Here is a 26,153-nt window from a genome sequence, read left to right as displayed (position 1 = left end):
ATTTATCTGATGTTTTTCTGATGATAACAATGAGGTTACAAGTTACTGGGAAAAAGACCACAGAGGTAGAATGCCACTTTTTTTTTGCTTCATATCAAGAGTAGCTTAAGTTATTAATGTTGATGCTGACCTTAACCACCTGGCTTAGATAGTTCCAATGTAAAGTTAATCTTCGTAAGTTATTAATGTTGATGCTGACCTTAACCACCTGGCTTAGATAGTTCCAATGTAAAGTTAATCTTCATTTTTCCCCATTTGCATCCTGGACTCTTCGAAAGGAAATCAGTATGTTCAACCTACTCATAAGGAATAGGGATTTATGCTCCTCCTTGAGAATAGAATATGTACATAATTATTTGGAATTCTTCTGCATGGGATATTTGCCTCTTTTCCTTTTTTTTTTTTTTTTTAGTAATAGTTTTTAATACAGTTGACATAATTTCAAGTGCACAGCATAGTGATCAGACATTTACATAATTTATAAATTGAACACCCAGATAAATCTAGTATCCATCTGACACAATGAATACTTATTACAATATTAACTATGTTCCTTATGCTATACTTTTAGACTTCTCATGACTTTTTTGTAGCTACCAATGTTACTCAACCTAGTACTAGAAGTTCTAGCAAGAGCAGTCAAGCAAGAGAAAGAAATAAAAGGCATCAACTTTGGTAATGAAGAAGTAAAATTGTCACTTTTTTCAGATGACATTATTCTTTATATAGAAAACCCTAAAGATTCCACCAAAAGACTATTAGAAACAATAAACAAAGTTGCAGGATACAAAGTGTACAAAAATCTGTTACATTCCTATATACTAACAATGAAATATCTGAAAAGAAATGAAGAAAGCAATTCCATTTGCAATTGTTACAAAAAGAATATAATACCTATGAATAAACTTAACAAAGGAAGCGAAGGACCTAAACACTGAAAACTATAAGACGGCATTGAAAGAAATTGAAGTAAATACAAATAAATTGAAAGATATTCTGCGTTCGTGAATTTGAAGAACCAGCATAGTTAAAATGGCCATATCACGTAAAGCGATATACAGATTTAATGCAATCCCCATCAAATTTGCAATGGTATTTTTCAAAGAAATAGAACAAAAAAAATTATCAAATTTATATGAACCACAGAAGATCAGTAGTCAAAGCAATCCTAAGGAAAAAAAAAAACAAAGCCAGAAGTATCACACTCCATGACTGCAAACTATATTATAAAACTATGCTAATCACAACAGTATGATATTGGCAGAAAAACAGACACACAGACCAATGGAACAGATTTGAGAACCCAGAAATAAACACACATGTATATGGGCAACTAATTTTTGACAAAGGAGCCGAAAACATACGATGAAGAAAGGAAAGCCTCAATAAATGGTATTGAGAAAATTGGAAAACCACATGCAAATGAATGAAACTAGACTTCTATTTGACACCATACACAAAAGTTAACTACTAATGGATTAAAGACAAATATATGACCTGAAACATTAAAATACATAGAAGAAAACAAAGTGACTGAACTTATGGACCCTGGTCTCAAAGAAGTTTTTGTGAACTTCTTTGAGAAGAGAAGTAAAAACAAAAATAAACGAATGGGACTACATCAAACTAAAAAGATTCTGCACAACAAAGGGAACCATAAAAAAAAAACTAAAAGGCAATCAACCAAATAGGAGAATATATTTGTAGACAATACCTCTGATTATGGGCTAATATCCAAAATATATAAAGAATTCATACAACTCAACAACAACAAAATTCAATTAAAAAATGAGTAGAGGATCTAAACAGACACTTCTCCCAGGAAGACATACACGTGGCTAACAGATATGTGAAATGATGCTCAACTTCACTAGCTATAATGAAAATTCAAATCAAAACTACAATGAGATACCACTTCACATCCATTAGATTGGTTATTATCAATAAGACACAAAATAGCAAGTGATAGAAAGGATGTTGAGAAAAGGAAATATTCATGCAGTGCTGGTGGGAATGTAAATTGCTATAGCCACTGTGGAAACTAGTATGAACATTCCTCAAAAGATTAAGAATAGAATTAACATATGACCCAGTAATTGTTCTTTTGATTATCTACCCCAAAACTTTCAAAACATTTATTCGTAAAGATATATGTGTCCCTATGTTCATTGCAGCAGTGTCAAGAGTAGCCAAGACATGGAAACAACCTAGGTGTCCTTTAATGGATGATTGGATAAAGAATGGAATACTACTCAGCCATAAGAAAGGATGAAATACTGCCTTTTACAAGAATATAAATGGATCTTAGGATTATTATGCTCAATGAAATAAGTTAGACAGAAAAGGACAAGAACCATATGATTTCACTCATGTGGAATATAAAACCAAAAGCAACCAATGAACAAACTCATAGACACAAATAATAGTATCTATGGTGGTTGCCAAAAGTGAGGGGTAGTGGGGAGGAGGATGAGAGTGTAAAAGGGGTCACATATGGTGACAGAAGGAGACTAGGCTTTGGGTGGTGCGCATACAATGCAACACACAGATGATGTATTATAGAATTGTACACTTGAAACATCTAATGTTATTAATCAGTGTTACCCCAATAAATTAAAAAAAATTTTTTTGAATTTTTCTAAGGGAATTTTTCTAAATGAAAAAATTACTTATTTAAATGTAAACAGGTAATTTTTTCCTAAATTATTTTATATGTTCATTAATCCACTTTATACACACTGTTATCCTTACATTAATCCATAAGATTAAGTGGTAGTGAAATATGCACTAGGACATTCTTAAATCATACAAATGGATTCTAGCACTTACATGGAAATACGCACCTCTGTAAATAGTCATTGTAATAAAGAGGAAATGTGGTTCTACTAGATAAACATCACTTTAAAAACAACCAAGTAGTGGCACAACTGGAGGTGTGCAAAACTGTGGACGTATAGAAAAATCACTGGATAGAAGTTTTGAAAGAAACAAAAGTTTATGTGATGGTTTAGAATACGATAATGGGAGCATTTCAAATCAGTGAGGAAACAATGAAGTAAACAGGAGGTGTTTGGAAATACTATTAGCATTTGGAAGACAGGAATAATAAATTTGTCTTCAGACTGAAATAAACTATAGATATATCAAACACATAGTTGTGAATAACAATAAAATTGTACGAGTACTAAAATAAAATGTGTAATAAAGAGGCCTTTCTAGGAAAGTCGAAAACTCAAGCCATAAAGAAGCCTTATAGCTTCGTCATAATTAATTGTCCCATGTAGCAAATAAAATGACACCAAAAAATAGGTCACACAACAAAGAAAAACTGGAAAAAGCTTTTTGATATAATTTTCTTCATTTTTTAACATAAAATCTCTAACAAATTAAGAAAAATGTTTAACAACAGTGTTAAAAAGTGAATAGTTTATCAATAGGCAGTTCACTGAAAGTGTTATACAGTTGGTCAAGAAATATGAAAAAATGTTTAACCTTAAAAATTTAAATAGCAATGAGAAGCTAAATTTTTACCTATCATATTAGCCAAAATTGAAATGTTTAATCACATGTAATAGAGTAGCTATATTTTGTCTGCACAGCAATCCTTCTTGTAAAGAAGTACCATCTCTATGTTCTATAGTAATCTTGCCTGTGTCATATTTTTCATGAAATAGTTAACTGCCCCTGTCTTCCCCCAGTTCCAGGAGTTAGCTACATGCTGCTGTGAGTGACAGCGTGGATAAGCCTGCTCTCTCACACTCTGTATGTGGAATCCTGGTTAGGTACAGCCTCTTTGCAGTTTGGCAATACTCATCAAAAATAAAAAAGGCAGTACGTACTTTAATCTGTCAAACTTTACAGAGATATATCCTAGAAATACAAGACATATAAGATGCAAAATATAGTATACATTTTCTTCTCATTTTTTATTCTCTAATGATATTTGAATTTTATCTCAAAATAAGCAAGTACTAGATATAAGATTTTTAAAAAATGCTATTTAAAAAAGAAAAACATGAAATTAAATCAGCATTAGCTGAACTAAAAATTCACATTGGAGCAGTAGGTAAAATTAAAAATGCACAAAATAAAATTTGTGGTCTAGAGGACAAATGATAGAAACACACAGAGAATACCGTAAGGAGGGCTCTGAGCTATAATGACCAAAGTGATAAAGACGGTAGCTAAATAATATAGTCAGTATAGCTTTCTTGAGAAACTATAACAAAATAAATAATCACATTTCAAAAAGAAAAAAAAATCCTAAAAATCAAAAAAGGAATCTTCATTTTGAAAGTCTAATAATTTCTTCCTAATAATTAGTGAAATGAGGAAAAAGGCCTTTGACCTCTGCCTTTGACCACTGAATTAAAGAAAATGTTACTTGAACATGTATTTGAATAATGTAATTAAAATCTTAAAGTAACCATGTACTGAACCTCTTCCCTATATATAGAAAATGATTTGGATTTTCAGAAATATGTTTCTGTGTTACTGTTCTTCTTTCACACAGGAAACTAGAAGTTACTCTCAGAAGAAGTTAAACCAGAGAGATGTGGGACTCTAGACAAAATTAAGTGGGGAGGCGAAGAGCTCTACTGAAACAGGGAGGCTAAATAGATAGCTTTGTATTGGATTGGAAAACCTTTAAGCTCTCTTCATGAAGTTCTAAGAATACTAGGAAAGGGTATATGCTCATTTCATAGGAAGGAGACTTGAGAATACCTCTCTGATCAACCCCACCAGAACCAAAGAAAATAACGATATTGATATTTTCAATGAGCAACACTTACAGAGTGCCTAGAGAATGTGCAATTTAATTTTTAGTACTTTATTATTAATTGTCAAAAAATAATTCACAGAAAAGCCTAAAATGAAAGATGTAAACTATAGCACACACATATAATTTAAAAAGAAAGAGAAGAGATGAAAGCGACAACAAAAAAATAATAGAAGAAAATGAAATCAGGAAACAGAAACAAGATGCTATAAAACAGGAATAGTCAGAACACAAGAAATAACACTTAAGATTATAGTAGTAGAAATTTAAAAATATTACACAAAGATTTTACTAGGTAAGGTTGAGGAAATATCCCAAAAAGTAAAATTAAAATGAAGGTGAAAAACTTAGTTTCTAATTGGCACTTTACTAAGCGGAATAGTTTTTAAAATCCAGGTAGTTATGAATAGTTTTACCAGGTACAGAAGTCCTCAAAAACTCTAAGAATCATGAGTTAATGGAAACATGGTATTTTGAATGTTCCTCTTAATCATTTTTCCAGTTTTATTGAGACATAATTGAACATAACAAAATATCAGCTTTAGATATACAACATGATAATATGTGTATAAAGAAAATTTCTGAAAAGAGGGAATAGAAATTGTGAGGTTGAAGAAATATGCAGGCATCTAATTTTGTAGGACATTTTTCTCCTTTAGAGAAAATAATAAATGTGCAAATTGAATTTTATTTTTGATGGGAAATTTTACTGAGGACTCATACATTTCTCCTTAAAAACCTTTTACAGAAAATTTAGCTTTTCATGTGCTAAGATTCTGTGACTCTGTTTAGATCCTTTTTTAATCATAACAGCCAAAGTTTTCTTCTCCCCTAAACTTTCTTCTCCAGGGAATGGGTGTTGCTAGGATCTAAAATTTTTCACAAGGTAAACACACTGTAAAAGATATTCTTAGTTACAACCTGTATGAATATACACAAACTATGAATTCTGAGTATCTACTTTTTAGAGACGATCTGTTCATACTTTCAATTCTAACACTTTGGCAGCTTCGAATCTTGTGAGGCAAGTCTACCAAAAGATGGGAGAAACTAAGCACTTACAAGTTGACCAACATAAATCAACTCTTGATCAAGGTTTCCATACAAAAGGCTCTGAGGCAAAGGAGTGAATAACACAGACACAGCAGTTTGAGTTCCAGGATGCCTTTCATTTGTTAATTAGGTAAAGTTCACACAATATGCAGTTGAAGAATGTTGACAGAGAAACATCCAGTTCAAAAGCAAAACATGGAACACACTGGTATTATGCCTAAGGCAAGAACTAAATCAGTAGTAAGTCTGGGGTTGGTTTTGGTCCTTTACTTTTGCAAGGTTGTCTTGTCTAGGATGTAAGCATATCAACTAGTACATTTTTAGACCTACAAACGATATACAACAAAAAATGTTATGTGCCCTGTAGACTTTTGAAATTTTATTTTGCCGTATTTTTGGACAGTAGTTTGAAATGTACTACATTTTTACAACTCTTAAAATACTCCTGGTGTTTGTTAATATCACAAAGGAATTATCATCCTAAAAGAGGAAGAGCTACATTTTCTTCATATTATAATTATGTAAGCAAGAGAAGGCCAGTGTTTCTTTTTTCAATCAGTATTTCTTGATTTTAGTTCAAATGATATTATCCATTAAGTATAGTTATCTACATAATTTCAAGCATTTCCATCTTCTGCCTTTTCATTATGAATTAACCACTATTATTCCCTTCAAAAGGACAAGTAAAAAATATACTTAATTACTCACAGAATACTGTTACAGCCTTTGGTAAATTGGAGAATATCTAATTATAAGGCTGATGAAATGCATTTCTTGCTGGTTAGACAACACAGCATGAACTGGTTTGTCTGAAGTAGGTTTTTTCCTAAAGTTTGCTTTAAATTGGTCTCATGAGCTGTTGGAGTATTTATTTCCTGGTGACATTTTGGAATGGGGTTAGCATCGTGGTATACTCATCCCTAATGTGATTCTTAATATTCAGAGGGGATGTTTGGCAGCACCTTACCTTTGTCATAGTAACAACAAAAGGGAAGAAGATACAGAAGATACATATCCTGTTGTTCTTTGACAGTTTTGTATAAGGACTGAGATTATGGCGTCTTTACAGTTGCATCTAAGATTATTTTCTCAAAGTAATAAAAAACAGAACACTCATCTACACAGACTTGCTGTTAACTACATAGAGCCCTATTAAGAATCTCTAATAACTGGCTTCTCAAATTTTCTGCAATATTGGTTAGTTACATCCACTAGATGATAGCTGTAATTAACCAGATCTTACCTTTTAGATACTAGTATTATATACTCTGGTCAATTAAGAATGGACATTAAATTTCTCAGTCAATGGCAAAGTAATTTAGAGAAATTAGAGACAATTACATTGATGGTGGCTAAAGTCAAAAAAGCTGGCTCATATTTGGCCTAGAATTTCTGTAGAGACGTGTCTTTTTCAGATAGAATTCATAATTAATTCTGTCATTTATTTTATGAACTTCTGTCAAGATTCTGTTTAAATCTCCTGACAAACAAAGTTGTAAGATGCCTGATCTCAAGGCGTTCATAATACATATCTCGAATCTCAGCCTCTCATTGTGTGCTGAATAATAAAAGATTAGTTGGCTTTTTGATTCTACTTTAAGAATTTTTTTTTAATTTTAATTTTAGGAAAATACTTCAAAAATACCATCACGAACATCTGTGTACCCACAACCAGAACTGAAAATCATTAACATTTTTCATATTTACATAAAACATTTTTATTGCTATTTATTATTTACTTATATCTCTGTCTTCCAGACCTTCTATTAGTATTTTTTCATACATTTTCATTAAGAAAGAATGTCATATAAATGGAATTTGTTTTATAGACCCAATTTCATTCCTTTTCCATCAACAAACCCCCATCATCAAGCACAGTCATCAATTTAGTGGAGATCAAGGTCTCCCGTATTTTCTAGGTGCTTACCATAGCCCTGACTCAGACTGCCAGCAGCACCTACATCTCTTTTTGCTTTGGGCTGCCTTTGACCACTAGAGCTCACCCATCTCTGGCGGCAGGCCAGAAGTCTCAAGAAATAAACGGCCACCTCACCCCCACCAGCAGTCTTTAACAAGTGACTGATAGAAGCTGGTAACCCTGTTTCCTTAAGTGAGATCTCAAAAGTGCCTGTTCCACACAGTTTTCCAGAGTTCTCCAGCAAGTTTGTACTTATCCCATTTACTCACAGTTGTGATTCACTTGATAACACATACTTTACTGTCCATCTTTCTTTCCTGTTTCATTTCTCCACTCTCCAATTGATATTCTTTGGGATCACTTCAGAAATATACTATCTTAACTTAGTGCCTCAAAGTATGCTTTGGCACAACCCAAACTGCAATATGTTCCAATTTGTGTTAATAGATGACAAATAATGTTTATTCACTTTAAAATCTTTTGAATCAACACACATTTATGCATTTTTCTTTTAGACTGAGTCTACTATTTTGCTATTAACCAGACTCCCTTCATTATTTACAATAGCCAAGATATGGAAGCAACCTAAGTGCTCATCAACAATTGGATGAAAATGATGAGATGCATGTATACAATGGAATATTACTTGGGCTAAAAAAAATGAGATCTTAGCATTTGCAACAATGGTGTGAGTTGACATCCTTCTCTTTTCACTGACCTTAGAGGAAAGCTTTCAGTTTTTCATCATCGAGCATGATATATGGCCTTTATTTATTTTGTTGAGGTACTTTCCTTCTGTGTTTATTATATTGATTGTATTAATCATAAATGGATGTTGTATCAAATGCTTTTTTTGCATCTACTAATACATGATTTTCTTTATTTTGTTAATGTGTTGTATCACATTGATCAATTTACATATATTGCACTATCATTGCATCCCTGAAATGGCTTCACTTGATTATAATGTATTATTTTTTAATTGTATTGTTGTATTCAATTTCCTAGTATTTTGTTTAGGATTTTTGCATCTATATTCATGAGAGATATTGGCTAGTAATTTTGTGTGTGTGTGTGTTCTCTTTGCCAGTTGGTATCAGGGTAATGCTGCCCTCATAAAATGAGTTAGGAAGTATTGCCTCTTCTTTAATTTTTAGGAAAAGGTTGAGAAGGACAGGTATTAAATCTTCTTTAAATGTTCAGTAGGATTTATCAGTGAAACCATCTAGTCCTAGCCTTTTGCTTTTTGGGAGGTTTTTGATGATTGTTTCTATTTCCTTACTGTTGATCAGTCTATTTAGATTTTCCAATTCTTTATGAATCAGTCTAGGAAGATTATATATTTCTAAGAATTTTTCCATTTCTTCTAGATTGTTTAATTTAGTGACATATAGCTTTTCATAATATTCTTCTATATTATTGTATTTCTGTAGTGTTCATAACTTCTCGTTCATCTCTGATTTTTTTGAATATGAACTTTTTCTCCTTTTTCTTTAGTGAGGTTAGCCAGAAGTTTGTTAATTTTATTAATCTTTTCAAATGACTAGTTCCTTGTTGCATTTTCTCTATTGTAATTTTGTTCTCTATTTTGTTAATTCTCTAAATTTTATTATTTCCTATCTTTTACTGATTTCAGGCTTCATTTGTTCTCCTTTTTCTAGTTCTTTTAGGTAAAATGTTAGATTGAGATTTTTCTTGTTTCTTGAGGTAGCCCTGTACTGTTACAAACTTTCTTCTTACTGCTTTTACTGTATCCCCAAATTTTTGATATGTCGTATTGTCATTCTCATTTGTCTCTGTGTACCTTTCAATCTTTCCTTGTATTTCTTCTTTGACCTAGTTGTTGTTCAGTAGCGTGTTGTTTAATCTCCACATATTTGTATTGTAGTTTTTCTAGCATTCTTTATGCAGTTGATTTCCATTTTCAAACTGTTATGGTAGATAATACGCTTGGTATGGTTTCAGTCTTCTCAAATTTGTTGAGAATGGTTTTATGCCCCTACATACGCTCTACCTTTGAGAATGTTCACTAGAGAAGAATGTATATTCTGGTGTTCTGGGCTGAAAAAGTCTGTGAATATCAATTATGTCTATTTGATCTAATGTGTCATTTAAGGCCAATATTTCCTTACTGACTTTCTGTTTGCATGGTCTATCTATTGCTGTCAATGGGAGTATTTAGGTTCCTCTACTATAATTGTATTTTCGTCAGTTTCTCCCTTTAGTTCTGTTAGTATTTGCTTTATATATTTTGGTGCTCCCGGGTTGAGTGCGTATACGTTGATGTGTGTTATGTCTTCTTGATGTGTTGTCTCCTTTTTCATTGGAAAATGTCCATCATTGTCCCATGACCTTCTGTTATCTTGAAATGTGTTTTGTCTGATATCCGGACTATACCCACTTTTCTCTGGATGCCTTTTCTTGGAGTATCTTCTACCCCTCCGCCCTGAGTTTATGTTTGTCTTTATAGCTGAAATGGGTCTCCTGAAGGCAGCATATAGTTGGGTCTTGTTTCCCCTTAATTCAGCCCACTACCCTGTGCCTTTTAATTGGTAAATTCAGTTCATTTACACTTAGGATGGTTATTGATATATGCGTGCTTTTTATAGCCATTTTATCTTTTGTGGGTTTTTTTTGGTGGCTCTGTGTCGCCATTGTTTCTTTCCCCTTGTGTGTCTGTTTGCTGTTGTGGTTTTGTGGTTTTCTATGATTTTTTCCCTTCTGTTTCCTCTTTAGTTATGCCATCTGTCTCAGTTCCAGATTTTTGTTCTGTAGTTACCATTATATTTATGCAAAAAAAGTTTCATAAGTGTAATACTCGTTTTTCTTCTGATTTCATCTTAGCTGCCTTCACTTATGCAGGTCAGTCCTTTCCTTCTCCCCTTTTATGTTTCTGCTGTCACAAACTATCTCTTTTTATGCTACGCATTCGTTTCTCAATTTCAGTATCTATTGTCTTATTTATTTAAGCTTTCTGTTATGTTTAAGTGTTTAACACTTTAGTCTGAACAAGAGTTATAATTTCCTGCTTCTGTCTGTCATTTTATTCACAGTTTTACATCCTTTTGCTTTTTTATTTCAGGTAGAAGAGTTTCTTTCAGCATTTTTTTTTAATGAAGGTCTTGTGGTGATAAATTCTGTAAGCTTCTGTTTGTCTGGAAAAGCCTTTATTTCTCCATCAAATCTAAAGGATAACTTTGCAGGATATATTATTCTTGACTGGTGATTTCTTTCATTCACTAATTTGAATATTTGATTCCACTCTCTTCTAGCTTGTAGGGTTTCTGCTTAAAGCTAATGGGCTTTCCTTTATAGATTACCATCTTCTTTTTCCTGGCTGCCTTGAGAATTTTTTTCTTGTCATTAACTTTTGACAGCTTTAATATAATGTGTCTTGTAGAAGGCCTTTTTGAGATAATGAGCTGTCCTATTTGTTTCTTGGATTTGAGGTCCAGTTCTTTCAATTATCTCTCTTGTTCACCCTGAGTTGTTTCTATCTTCAGTATCACTAATTCTTTCCTCCATCTGGTCTAATCTGTTTCCTGAGATTTCTAATTCATTCTTTATCTCATTTTTTGAGTTCTTCGGCTCTAGAATTCCTGTTTGGTTCTTTTATATAATATCGATCTCTTTGGTAAAGTACTCCTTTGATTTGTTAGTTTTATTTCTGAGTTCATTCAACTGCCTTTCTTAGTTTTCTTGTTTCTCAATGAGTTTTTCAAACCTGCAATGTTGAATTCTTTGTCATTTAAATCACTGTCTTCCATGTCTTTGAGTTTATTTTCTGGAGATTTTTATTTTTATTTTTTCTGAACTACCTTATTCCTTGGTTATTCATGGCACTTGATGGATTATTTTTCTGTCGTGGCTTTTGAGGGAATAAAATATTTTTTTTTCTTTTTTTTTTTTAAGTACAATCTCTATTTAGCAGGTGAATAAATAGAGGTTTTTCTTTTGTTTTCCAGTAGGTGGTGGTATAGTGAAAGTTTTTGTTTTCTTTTAGGCGCACTACTGGGATTTCTTTGGAGCAGTATCACCTCTGCCATGGAAAATGCCCTGTGTTCTCATAGGACGCGGCTGTCCTTTTTATAACGGAGTCACCTCAGTCTCAGGGCACCACCCCAGTGGTCACCTCAGTCTCAGGGCACCACCCCAGTGGTGGGATGTGGTGCATAATGGGCTTCTGGTCTGCGTGTTCCCAGCACCACTTTCCTGTGACCAGAAGCCACCAGCCACACTGCTCTGCCTGAGGTGACACAGCTGCCTCTACCAGGCTCCACTACAATGGGTGGGGGAGGGAGGAGCAGATTCATGTGTTTGTGACTCCGTTCTTTTCAGTGGGTTCAACCACAATGAGTACAGACCACTGAGGCTTGAATGTTCTTCTGCTCCTACATGATCTGTCAAGTGAGGGCTGTAAAGCTGGTTGGGCCACAGGAGGGAGAGTGTGGGTAGATGCTCATATCTACGGTTTTCTTTCCCTGGTGATGGTGAACTTCTCCACTGCTGCCACCCTTTGCACTGCTTCTCTGCCCCTGACTCTGGGCTCAGCCTCGATGTGTGCTGTAACCCTTCACTGCTATCACTTCATCTGGGGCTGTGGGGAACACAGGACTGCATCTGAGACTCCAGACTCTGTCCTTTTCCTCATCTGGCTTCCCTTCTTCCTCTGATACACCCACCTTCACGTGTCTCAATGCACGATTTCTGAAATGTATTCATGTATCAAGCAGGGACTCCTTTGTTGAGTTATAGCTGTCCAACTTGTTGTAACATAAATGGGAGAGACCTAGAGGTCTTCTCATGCTGCGATGATGCTTACCTCATCTTATATATAAGATGCTTACACATCTTATATATTTCATATCAATCTCTAAGTTCTTTTAGCTTACCTCCTTCATAAATGATAAATTGGAATTCCTTTAATTACATTTTCTAACTGATTATTCTTAGTTCTTAGAAAATTAATGAAAAATTTATTAATCATTTACTTTTCTGAATTCTCATTCATTTTAAGGATTTTTCTGTTGCTATCTTTGGATTTCTCAGATATATATTATTATAATTTTTAATTACTGATAATTTTTAGTCATCTTACTCATTGTTTTCTGTTTTATTTCTTTTGACTAATTATATTTTCTTGTACTATTAGAATAATAAATCTTTCGTGTCAGTAGTGGCATTTGTATTTTTTTCACTAGTTTAGTGAGAATATATTTAAATGTTTAGTGAAGTATATAGTTGCCTTGTGTAGGAGTCATGCATCTTTTGTCATTATGAAAATATAAACCGACCTTGTATAGATGCTGGCTTCAGTGAAACAAACACAAAAAAGAATGCAACTCTAGATTACATACTGGCTCTATAAATACGTTAATTAGATTAAATTTTAAATAAATTTAGGGAAGATATTAAAATAATATACATTATCTCAAGTAAAAATAGCTTTTTGCTACTCCTTTTCCCTCTTCCAACTAGCCTCACATTAGGCTGTTTCAGTTAATACATCTTGTCTTATTTAAAACAAAATTTGCTTCTGTTAGTGAAGTGAAAAGTCTAGGAAAGGTGTGGATCATATAATTATATATTGGCTTATTTACTTTCAAATGGTAGAAAAACAGGATACCCCAACTAATACATAGGTAGTAAATGTGCTTGGTGATATTACTTTAAAGAGTATAAAATAATTATTTCTTACTATACTTTATATTTTCACTGATACACAATCATTCTTTCTTTACCACATAGAAAAAAGCACAATCCCTTTTTTATTGTAACTTAAGTACTTCTGAACAGTAGCCATCAACCTTTTATGTGAAAACTTAATAGTTTGTCACTGGTATCATCGATGCTAAATTAATGATCAAACTGTTTCAACATCATGATAGTCTTAGTGAGTTGCCATTTATATTCTCTTAATCTAGTTTTCCAATTATATTCTTTTAATAGAGTTTGACTGACTTTGAACTTTTGAAATGAAAGGGTTGCTAAGGCAACTAAGCTTGATTTGCAAGAAAAATTAACTCTTACTGTAATGGGACAGAATCTCAATGAACATTTCCTATTTTTTAAACCTCTTTTGAATTCACATTTATTACATGAAATAAATATACCTTTGAACCTGACCTAACCAATCCAAGGCAGAAATGGAATTTAATAAGAGAAAAAACAATGTTAAAGTTACATGCTTACCAAACAAAAAGGAAAATGCCTTTATTTAAAAACTGTTACTCAGAGAAAATGAGTTTTATAGTTCTGTGTCTCTAAATCTATATGAAATACTAATATTTTAAATATTCTAAGATGTAACACCTTGACTCTAATAAACCATTTACTGAAAAAAATAATTTGGAACCTCTATGGATGCTTAGTGGTGTAAAGAACGTATATGACTAGATAAACAGTCTATATAAAATTTAAGTAAAAATAAGGCAATGTTCTTTGGTAAACTAATTCTCTCTGAATTTTATACTCTTTAAATTCATTTGTTTTATTAAATTTTCTTTTACTTTTTCAATAATCTTCAAGTAATTTTCATTACTTTCATAGCATTTGCTAATTGGACCAATATTTACATTAACAATGCATTGCTATATTTAGAGCATCTATACAACAAGGTCAGTTTATATTTCAAAAGTGCTCAAAGTTACAATTCTGAAAATATAACTCACTTTCCAAAAAGTACTAAACTTTTTGTTGATTCGGTAGTTCAAAGTGAGGAAGGAGGATAATTTTTTAGGTTTTAAAATCATTCTTCCTAACTCAAATAAATAATAGAAACTTGTTAATATTCAGGATTGAACATATATAGCATGAAACTTAATTTAATAATGATTTCATAGTCTGCCAATGATTCTGTATAAATACAGACTATAAAATTTAAAACTTTTTTAAAGCTTGTGTTTACCTGATAATTCCAGAAACATTTTAGAGGATAAATTTGTTTGTAGCAAGGTCGGAGCATTTGAAGGAGTCTTGCATGAAATTAGACTTATCAAACCACTGGTATCTGAAACTATGAGCTGCTGGATGGCTCTGTGTAATGCAGCAACAACTTAAGTTTCCTGCAGACATATAGGGATATGAAAGTAAAGCTTAATTTCAGAGCAGTATGCACTCATGACCTTTTTTCCTGCAGAATGAACTCTAATTAATGCTTCCATTCAAGATGATTCAATAAGCATTAACAAGAATCTTAACTAAAATATAAACTGAATGAAACTTTTAGTGCAGATTTTACTGGTCTAAAGAAGATTAGGCCCTTAATTATAAGAAATTATAATCATCTCTCTCTGTTGTTGCTATTACTAAATGACTTCTTTTTAGTACAAATTGATTTGTGACATTTAATTACCATATTCATATTATCTTACTAAAAATAAGTGTAGAAAACTCTACAAATCTGGCCTCTTGTAAATGTTTCTTTATCGGATCACTAAAAGATCTTTAAAATTTCAAGGTAGATTAGTCAGGGAGAATAGCCCACCACCATTCTGGTAACCACAAGCAACAATGAAATTATTTTGCTTAAATTATGATTAGAAACAATAAAAGTAAAAGCAAATTTAATAAAACAAATAAATTTAAAGAGTATAAAATTTGAAGAATATTAATTTGCCAAAAAACATATTTTATAGAATATCTATGTAAAATAAATATTTTAATGAAAAATGACAAATGAAATGAATAATTTCCAAAGCAGTATTCTTTATAATAATCTCTGGGTCACTATAGTTATTAGGGAATTAGGATTATAAACATGTTAATTAAACTAGAAGTAACTATGATAGTAGAAGACCCAAGATAACTTGGGCCTTCTGTAGTTATCTTTGTTGAAACATAGACTTGGTGTTTTGCAAAGAAATCATTTGTTCTGCCTTAGTGCAGCTAATTATTCTCAGCATGCAACCACTGTTTCAAATTGCAAAAGGCACATCAGCCTTTGCTGTATGTTGTAGGAATTAAAACCCAATCAAATGAGATAATAAAATACATACAAAGAATATGATATCACTTTTGCAATGCAATAAAAGTGAAAGCCATTTAAAGAAATGTTGCAAAACTATAATTTAGAGAGGAAAAACATGCTGTAAAGCAAATGCTTATGATTTTATTTTAATTACTTACTGCTTAGAGGTAAGCATTAGGTTTATTTATTGAGTGGTGAAGATTCTTCTTTTAAAAGACTGCAGAATATACTGGCTAACAGTCCAATATGAAGCAATATAATGTGGGCATTTTTTTAAATTTCTTGGAAAAGTAAGGAAATATTATGTTAGGGATAAACACATACACTTGCAGGAACTTTATGAGACTATTTCAAGCAAATAGTTATTAAAAATAGACAAGGATTCATGTTCCTTTGTACTTATATGATCTGAAAGAATGAAATACATTAGCGCTCCTATTCATTAAAAAAATCTGTGCTAACATCAATAACACATTACCCATTTAAAGATCTCTACTTATTCTTTTTCTTTGAAACCTATTTTTTCTAAGAATACATAAACCATTAGTAGCCCCATGTATGCATAATGAGCTAATGAAATATTGTGTCTGGGTCTGTGTTCCATTTTATTAAAGAGAAATCTTTGTAATTTAAACCCATTGAGTTAATACTTTAAAAAAAAATTATTTGCTTTGGTGTTTGTTTTCTTCACACAAGACATTGTCAGTGATGTTTCCTGCCCCCACCAACACTACTTTTCAAGTCATATGGGATGAAATTAAAACGGATTATAGGTTTTATTCTTTACTTGTTGTGGGGGAACCAGATCAAGCTTCCCTTTCAATTGCCAAAAAAGTGCAGTCATCTCAGCAGCCCTGAATGTAAAAACAGCAGGATTCAAACATCAGCAATGACAACACAGAGTATGAAGTTTCTGCTCATTACACACTGTGGGGGCTGCCTGTCTGAAGCAGTTTATTCTGGAAAGTATTGATTGAAGATAATGCCTACTGTTAGTTATTTACATAACAACACAATACCCTGGGTATATTAGTAGATTAATAGGCTTTTCTCTTGATCCAGTGTTCTTTCTTCATATTACATTTTATCTTTGTTTACATAATGCAGATCATATATATTATGTTGTCCCAGAGTCAAGGAACATTGCAGCGTGACTAGCATATATACTTCCAAGCTCAGTGCCATGCATATATAAAGAATCGGTGAATGATGCATGAAGTATAAGTCACTGTATCTCCAGAGTTTGACACAATGCTTGGCACGTAGTAGGCACTCAATAAATGTTTTCCCATTGGTTGAATTAATGGGCGAATTTTCATCAATGATTTGATCTGGGGGACATAGTAGAGATCATGTAAGAACTGTGATAAAATAAGTGGGTACTATGAATTTTTCCATAACCACATCTGGGTCATGATGGGAAGGGCCTAGATCTAGATATTTGGCTTGCACGATTTCGATGGTGTTGCTGTTAAGTCAGTATTACATTCCTATTTTTAATTTGGACTAAAAATGTAACAGTTTCAGAATATTCTAACAGCTGTAAATGAGGCTTCTGGCACTTTTCATTTAGAGACGCATGTGTTTATAAAGGCATCTTGTCCACATTTTCAACCCTCTTATATTGAGTGTTAACAACTTGGTAAGTGAAATATGTTGTGGATTAAATAGTCCTGCTTGCTAATATAGTTTTTAAGAATTGCTTTTATTCACATCCCCGCATAGCTGCTTATGTTCATCTCTTTTCGGTTAAGTAAAATCGGACGGTGAGCTATTGTTCAGCCAAAACTTGGCAGCTCTCAATCCATTATTCAAAGAAAAAGGAAAAAAAAATCATCCTTTTTCTTTATTATCTGGGATCTACTGCAACATTTTCTGTACCACTGACTAGCAAATGAATGAAAAATTATTTTCTTTGTAAATTTCAAAAGGATGCAGTATTCATATGCTGAGACAGGTTAGCATCTGTATCTGAAGGGAAAACTTTTGGAAGTAGCAGATCTGCAGTAGCAATAAATTAGAAAGCTTTTTATACTGTTTTCAGTTACAGACGTGTACTAGCGGCTTGAGAAAATTGGTAGTGACGTCTGCTGTCACCACAGGGTAGTACAATGGATGGAGCAAATTTACTGACATTTGCTTTTTTTCTCAAAGTGTCATATCTTCATCTCACACTATGCTTGATTTTCATTGCCAAATGGTGAGTTCAGCATAACTATGGATTTTTTTATTGCATTATAATGCGTGGTGTGTGAGATGTAAGCATGCCTTACTCGTCAAGAATGAGTGTATCTTACACTTGTGAATGCCAAGATATGTTGAACAGCTGGTCTCTTTTCACCACCTACTAAGCAGAAGTATAAAGAAAAGCCACTCTCTTAGCAAATAAAGATCTATCAACTTAAAATAATCAGTAGCAAGACTGTCAAACATATTTGTCAATTTTTTAAAACAAACACAACTTTTATATAATAAATTTTATCTCAAGGACATGCTTGAGTTTTTTAGTTCATTTGTGAGTGATCATTATTGTCAATATTCATTCTTTCTTAGGAAAGTATTATTTTTGAAATAATTCTGCATATCTGGTCTTGGAACATTTGGACACAATTGTTTCTCTCCCTTCCTAATTACTAAATTAAAAAAAAATAGTTTAAAAGTTTAGGCGTGTGAATTATTTATTTAAATTATTTCGTCTTTTCAAAAGTACTTATCATGCATCAGTTATTGACTTTGTACTATAAATAAATTCAAATTAGACAAGAATTTATGTTTATTATATTTTTTCAATGCAGAGTTTCTCCATAGAATCACTGGTTTTCAGTAAGCTGTTTCAAATTTAGTCAAGAAAATGTTTAGAGAAATCATGGTGTCCTACCACTTTCAAATTCATCACTAACTGCAAGGAAAAGTTGTTAAACCTCTGTATGTTGTTCCCCACCCCCCATTGTAGTATCTTCCCCACTTATGTAATCTACAGTGAAAGGTTTAACTGACATTTAACATATGAAAGTAATAAAGATAAATTAAATATTAAAGTTTTGTTTTATAGCTGATTAGAAAAATATAAAAGAAAAAATATAAAATAAAATAATTGACTCCCAATTAAATATGGTGGGTTGAACACAACAATTTTCTTTGTTTCATCCTCAAACTCCACTGAAACACCAGCAGCAGAATTTAAAATATATAAGGGAAAATATAACAGGAGAGGAAGATATAGCAGATCCTTGAATAATGTTGTTTCATTCAACATTGTTTCATTATAATGTCGAAGTGATACCACAGGAATTTCTATTTATATCAATTAGCCTATGGTAAAATTGGTTTCATTATATATTGTTTAACTTAAAGTTGCAGAAACTATCAGTGATGTTAAGTGAGTTATTACTGTAGTACAAAATGAGTGGTGTCAAAAAATTTAGAAAGAAAAATTAAAATGAGAGAAAACTTTAAAAATAACTTAGCATCTTAGAGGAAGCTGAGATCCTATATGTATCAACGAGTAAAATAAAAAGTAATTTAGTAGGAAGGGTCAGAAATCAGAAGTATCTCATACTCTGAAGGTGGGATAAAGAAAGGCTGTCATTTTGTACAATCCAATGAGAGCCATTCACATTGCAGTTTATGTGAATGCTATCTAAGGGATTATGAAGTGAAGTCTGAGAACCTATTGTAAAAACCTGCCCAAATATAAAGGGGTAATGCAACACAGGAAACTACTATCTATTCATCTTTCTATCAAAGACACATATTTGTGTGTTTTTTCCCTCTCCTGACCTGTTTGGACTTATGGATTTATACATTTTAAATTTTGTTGTTCGTGTTTTAGTAAGGTTTGGGGATGAAACAGAGAGGACTCTTATGTTCAGCTCATCATGTTACCCAGCCTGCCTCCATTTTGAATTTTCTTCCTTACTTTATCAGAGTTAAACTCTAAGAGAGGTATACCATTGCCATCTTGAGCACTGCCGGCTCTCTAGAGAATAGACTTTAATATTTACATTTCAATAATCGTGCCCAACAATTTGACCTGAAAACATGTAGAAGGTTATGACATCTAGGTAAGCAAAGGAAAATCATAAGTCTTTTCAGTTGCCTAAATATAGGAATTTGTAGCAGAGATATTGCCATGTATTTTTTAAATCCATTCTTTTTTCTTCATCTTGGGACTAAAGAAAGGCAAAATTTCCAGTTCTTACATTTAGATTGTGGCTATATGGTATTATGTTGCACAATGACATGTAGAGGGAAATATCTCATATAGAACTCTAGAACTCTCTTGTCCCCTCCTTTCCTTCAAACACAACCATGTAGGCCACCTGTTGAGATACTGAGTCAAAAGATGGAAATAACCTAGGTCCCTGCAGAATAAAACAATTGAATCAGTAAACTTTAATATAGATCAATAGAAATTATTTAATCTAATAGAGAAAAAAATATATAAAAGGAGCAATACCTCAGAGACTTGTGAGCAAATATCAAGCATGCCAACAAACAGGCAATACAAGTCCCAGAGGAAAGGAGAAATATATTTGATGAAATAGTGTTCAAAAACTTTCCAAATTTGATGAGAAACATTAATCTAAATACCTAACAACCTCAACAAACCCTAGGTAGAATAAGAGTTCTGTATCAAAGACAATAAGAAAATATTATAAAACATTAAGGGGAAAAAAAGACTCATCAAATATAGGGGAACCACAATAAGATTAACGGTTAACTTCTCATCAGGAACAATAGTTTACAGAAGACATTGGAATGTCATATTCAAAGAGTTAAAGGGAAAAAAGTATAAACTAAGACACTTTTATTCAGCAAAATCATCCTTCAAAAATAAAGATGAAATAAAGGCATTGCCAGATAAAATCTGAGAGAATTAATTGCTAACAGACCTGCCTTACAAGAAGTGCCAATGGAGGTTCATCAATCTGGAAGAAAATGAGACAGTAACTCTAACCCACATGAAGAAATGAAAGGTGTCAGAAATGGTAAACATGTGAGTTTATAAATATATTTATAATTTCCTACTAACTTTTCTAAAATATTTAAGATCTTATATGGCAGTATTTATCACTATTCTGTTGAGTTCCTAACATGTACAGATCATATAGAAGAGGGGAGAAAAAGGAGACAACATATTGGGGAAAAGACTCTATATTTTATGCGAATTAAGTGAATAATATTCTGAAGTAGATTGTGAAAAGCTGAGATACATATTGTAGTCCTTAAAGTAACCTTTAAAAAGTTAACTTAAAAAAATATTTTTAAAAATCCAGAGAGATTAAAATGGTTTGCTAAAAAACACAAACAAAGGCATAAAGGTGGAAGAGAGGAGCAAAAAAGATATAAGGTGTACATAAATGTCAACAACAGAATTATTTATGATAGCCAAAAAATGGAAACAATCCAAATATCTATCAACTGATTAAAGGATAAAAAAATGTATTTTATTTATGCAACAAAATAATATTAAATCATAAAAAACAAGGCTATACTGATTCATGGTATATCATGAATCAACTTTGAAAATTTAGGCTGAGTGAAAGGAACCATTCACAAAAGGCCACATATTATGTGATTTTACTTACATAAAATGTTCACAATAGGTCAGTCAATTAAGACAGAAAGTGAGTGAGTGTTTTCCAGAGTATGGGGGAAGAAGAAGAGTAACTGCTAATGGGTTTGAGATTTCTTTTTGGCTTAATGAAAGTGTTCTAAAATTAGTAGTGGTGATAGTTGTACAACTGTATGAATAAACTAGTGTATTACATACTTTAAAAGGGCACCTTTTATGGTATGTGGACTATGTCTCAATAAAGCTGTTAATTAAAAAAAAGACATAAGAGAATAAATAGCAAAATAACATAAAAATATAATGATGTAAATAATTACATTAAGTGCAAATAATCTAACGATCCCAATCCAAAGGCAGAGATTATTGGACTGGATAAAGATCAAAATCAACAATATGCCATCTACAAGAGATTCAAACATACAAGTTGGTTAAAAGTTAAAGGATGGAAAAGATATATGCTATACAAATAGCTATGAGAGCTGGAGTAGCTATATTATTGGAAAAATAGACTTCACAACAAAGAAAAATTGGTACTGATGAGTCAGTATATCAGAAAAATATAATAATCAATGTATTTATGCACATCTAACAACAGAGCTCCCAAATACATGACATAAAAATTGATAGACCTAAAAGGAAAAATACACAATTCAACAATAGTATCTGGAGCTTTCAATAATCCACTCTCAATAACTGATAGAACAACTAGACAGAAAATCAGCCAGGATATAAAATATTTGAACACTCAACTGACATGAACTATAGAATTATAGAATGCTTGACCCAGTAAAGTACCCAATGAAGTGTACATTAACCACTCCACTATAGACCATAAGTTTGGTCACAATACAAAGCTCATTAAATGTAATATTCTCCATTTCTGTTTAACATTGTACTGGAATTTTTAGCCAGTGTAATAAGCAAAATAATATAATAGTAATTGTAGTAGTAATAAAGGCTTGCAGATTGAAAAGGGATGAATAAAGTCTTTATCTGCAGATGGAAATTTTATATACTGAAGAATTTGAAATTCAGAAAGTATCTATTAGAACTAATAGATGAGTTAAGTGAGATTATAAGATACAAAATCATTATGTAAAAACCAACTTGATTCCTGTATTTTAGCAATAAATAATCCAAAATGAAATTCAGAAAATAGTTCTATTCACATCATCAAAAACAATAAAACATTTAGGTATAATTTAACAAAATAAGTGCATTCTATGAACTGAAACTTATAAAACATTCATGAAAATAACATGACTATAAAATGTTCACGAAAATAAATTATGATTAAATAAATGGAGAGACATTTCGTGTTCATTGGGAGACTCGGTATTGTTAAGATGACAGTTCAGCTCAAATTGATCTGTGGATTTATTGCAATCTCTATCTAAATCTCAGCAGGCAATTTGCAGAAATTGAGAATTCGATCCTAACATAGATAAAGAAATGCATAGGACCTGGAATAGCCAAAACATTTTTTGAGAAAGAAAAAAGTTGGAGGGCTCACATTACTGGACTTCAAAACTTAGTAGAAACTACAGTAATCAAGATAGTGTGATATGAGAATAAATAGGCATACATATCATTGAATGGAAATAAACCATTCATTCCATTTATGGTCACTTGATTTTTGTTAAATCTGTGAGACAGACAATTCAATGAGAAAAATAATAGTCTTTTAAATGGCACTGGGACAGTTGGATATCATGTGCAAAATAATGAATGCAGAACCTTCATACCATGCACAAAAGTTAACTCAAATGGATGAGATTTAAACCTGTGTGACAACCTCTCTTACTAGTGGCATGCAAAGAACTGCTATGGAACTTGATGCTGGTTTCCATCTCACCAAACACATTCCTGATAGCTTTGGTGACTGGTGTGCTCTCTGTCCCCATGGTGGAGCATAATTCTTTCATGGGTCTTTATCTTTACATAATGCATCTACTCCAGGATGTCCCTTCTTTCTCTGTGTCCTTGGTAATTTAGGAGTTTCAGTTTCCATCAGTGTTTTTCAGGCTTCTAGAAACCACCAGTTTGCCCTGCCCTTTCAGTTCTTGCCACAGTGTTAAATTCCATATCCTTGGAATGTTTCCCCAAGTTAATAAACTCTATTTTCCTAGCTTGAGTCCATGAATACTCTGTTTACTCTTACTAGTACATCCTAGTTAATTCTCGAAGCACCTTTGCTGTGTAGTCCATTTTACTCTCTTAACAGACCCAGCATATCAGCCTGCAAACTAGGAGAGGTGGTGGGGCAGGCCTTGCAGAGGACATGCCTGATCTTAGTAGGGAAGTGCAGGCTGCCTCTGAAGCTTTTCAGAGTTCAGAGAAGTCTAGGGAGGCAGAGTTTGGGGCATCCACAGAAACATTTTCCCAAATCACCACTGGTGAATTTCCCTTTTTTAACAATTGAGTTATTATGATCTTTTATTAGGGACTACTGATGCTTCACATACAACTTAGAGTGGGATCATTATTGTAAGGTTTTCAGTGAGTGATCCAGTGTCAAAAGCCTAGAAGGATCTGAACCAAAATATTCTACATTTTTACCTGATGTTCAAAACAAAGGGTTCTTACTGTAGCAGATCCTTATTGTTTCCAGTCATGTTAAGTTTTGATTAACATGAAGAAACCATGGGATTAATTTTCTTTCTGTAAACTATTTGAAATTTAGAATCTGCCCTCATTTTACTATGCATATCTACAAACCAGAAACTAATCAACAAACTGACCAACAAACAAAACAGAAATTGTTATAAAGAAAAAGGAATTAAAAATAAAGTAGAAGGTGAATGTTAGAGTCAGAATTGGGGCTGGGGGGGAAGTAAAATCTTTGGCTTATTGCAAGGATTAACAGTGAACTGTTTTATCTTTTTATAATTTGGTGGGTGTGACAAGAAAGGGGGGGATAGAAAGAAGCCCCAAAGAAATTTTGTCTACCCCAAATCTTGGTCAAGTATGACACCTAGAGGCCACACAAATGGAATTCTTTGTGTGTGTGTGTGTGTGTGTGTGTGTTAATAAGGCAAATGCATTTATATAGAGAAAACTATTTAAAATATTTATTTCAAAACGGATGTTCTTCGACACTTCTCTATGTAACACTCTATCAATGAATAGCTATATTTCATTTACTTCATCTGTTTAATTTACTTATTTACTGATGACATTAAAAGTTGTTTTCTTTTTTGTCTAGTTGCATTTTTGACAATTGATTTTTAAATGTTGGTAGTAATCATTGAAAATCAGTGTCCTTATATGAATTATGAAGTATATTATATGCTTTTGTCCTAATAAAAGTGAATACACGTATGTAGAATGTTCACACCCTCATCCTCTGTTTGGAAATAATAGCAAAAATAATAAAGACAGATGAAAGGACACCATATGAGAGGTGATAGGTTCAGAATTGTCTCATTTCTAAACATCAAAAAATATGCTTTGCATTTTTCATCCATTGGTTTGGAAAACTTTTATAGCCCTGGCTCATTAATACTTGAACAGTTCTTCATGAAAAATGATGTACGATTTACTTCATGGCAGGCTGTACAGATGGTCAATTTAATCTGCATCCTTGAGACTTCTCATGACTAAATTTTGACATCATGTCATTAAACATTTGTGTGTTATTTATATCATATTCTAGAAAACAAAGAATGCTATGTCTTGCTATCTCTTGCCATCTATCAGTTTTATTGATAAGATTTATCTAACTGGACACTATAGCTTTCACAAAGGAACATGTATCTGAATATATATCACTTCTGTCTCCTCAGAGACCAATACATTCTTGTCCTCAAGTGCAATAATGACATTGTTATAGAACAGATATGTGGCAGTGGTGGAGACAAATGTTTATATGACTATAGTTTCTGTAACCTTGTCCAGAGATGTCTTTACTACTGACTGATTGTCATATGTGTGTGTGTATGTGTAATCCTTAAGCCTTGTATAAATTGAAATTAAGAGAAAGAAACTGATCGTTGGCTATTTTCAAACACTACTGCAGAAAATTCCCTCTAGTTGTGTATTTTAAATGGCACATTTTGACTTAGAAATGGTCCTTGGCTTTTATGTATAATGCTTGAAGTTGTAGATATAATGTTTAAATTTCTTCCCAGTTGAGTAATTATTAGATAACCATGGATAAATACATTAGAATCTTAAATTTTCTTTTGACATTAAGCTTTTAAGTATAGCATCTGATGGCTTTTCGAAGGGCTAAGTAATTACCCCACACATTAAATTGAACTAACTTGAGTCCTCAGAGTCTCTGTCTTCTGTTATATAATGAGTTTCTATTTGGTGGATTGATTTGGGACTTCCCAGGAATGCTTAGAATGGGCTGATATTAACAGAGAAATTTCCAGCCAAAGTCCTTCCTGTGCCAGAGTTAGAGGATTTTAGGGTTTAGGGCCCTAACCATAGCTGGGAAATAAAAGCAAACAAGATAGAAAAACACTGCCTAGTTTTCTCTAGGAGGGCAAAACTAAGCACGTCCTATTTTCTTGTTTGGCGTAACTGGAAACAAATGCTCCTTCAAGAGCCATACGTTAGTTAAGATCAGGCTTCCTTTGTATCCCTTATCAACTATAATCTTTTGATTGTTGCCTGTTTTTCACCAGTGAAGAAATAGTAACCCACACTAGCTTATCTCTCCTAATCACAGACTCACAGAGCTAAGGGCTCTCTGAGCTTTTAATTCCCTCTTAGAGGCCTAACAGGGTGGAAAGTAAACAAAGACCAAATTTGCAACCTTCAACGTTGCTAATTTCCTCTGATGTCAGAATACTTAAGCAGGCAGGACCTGGGAATTATTTGATCAAACCTGCTTTTAATCTAATGC

At 32.6% G+C, this 26,153-nt stretch overlaps 1 protein-coding gene across 2 annotated transcripts in view; it reads left to right on the top strand.

Annotated features, from left to right (window-relative positions):
- The window catches only part of THSD7A (thrombospondin type 1 domain containing 7A), a 603,286-nt gene that overhangs the window by 227,353 nt on the left and 349,780 nt on the right, over positions 1-26,153 (top strand). The window lies entirely within an intron of this gene.

This window comes from Rousettus aegyptiacus, unplaced genomic scaffold (genome assembly GCF_014176215.1).
Source record: "Rousettus aegyptiacus isolate mRouAeg1 unplaced genomic scaffold, mRouAeg1.p scaffold_m13_p_13, whole genome shotgun sequence".
Taxonomy (NCBI): Eukaryota; Metazoa; Chordata; class Mammalia; order Chiroptera; family Pteropodidae; genus Rousettus; species Rousettus aegyptiacus.
This window is presented reverse-complemented; position numbering and strand designations above follow the sequence as displayed.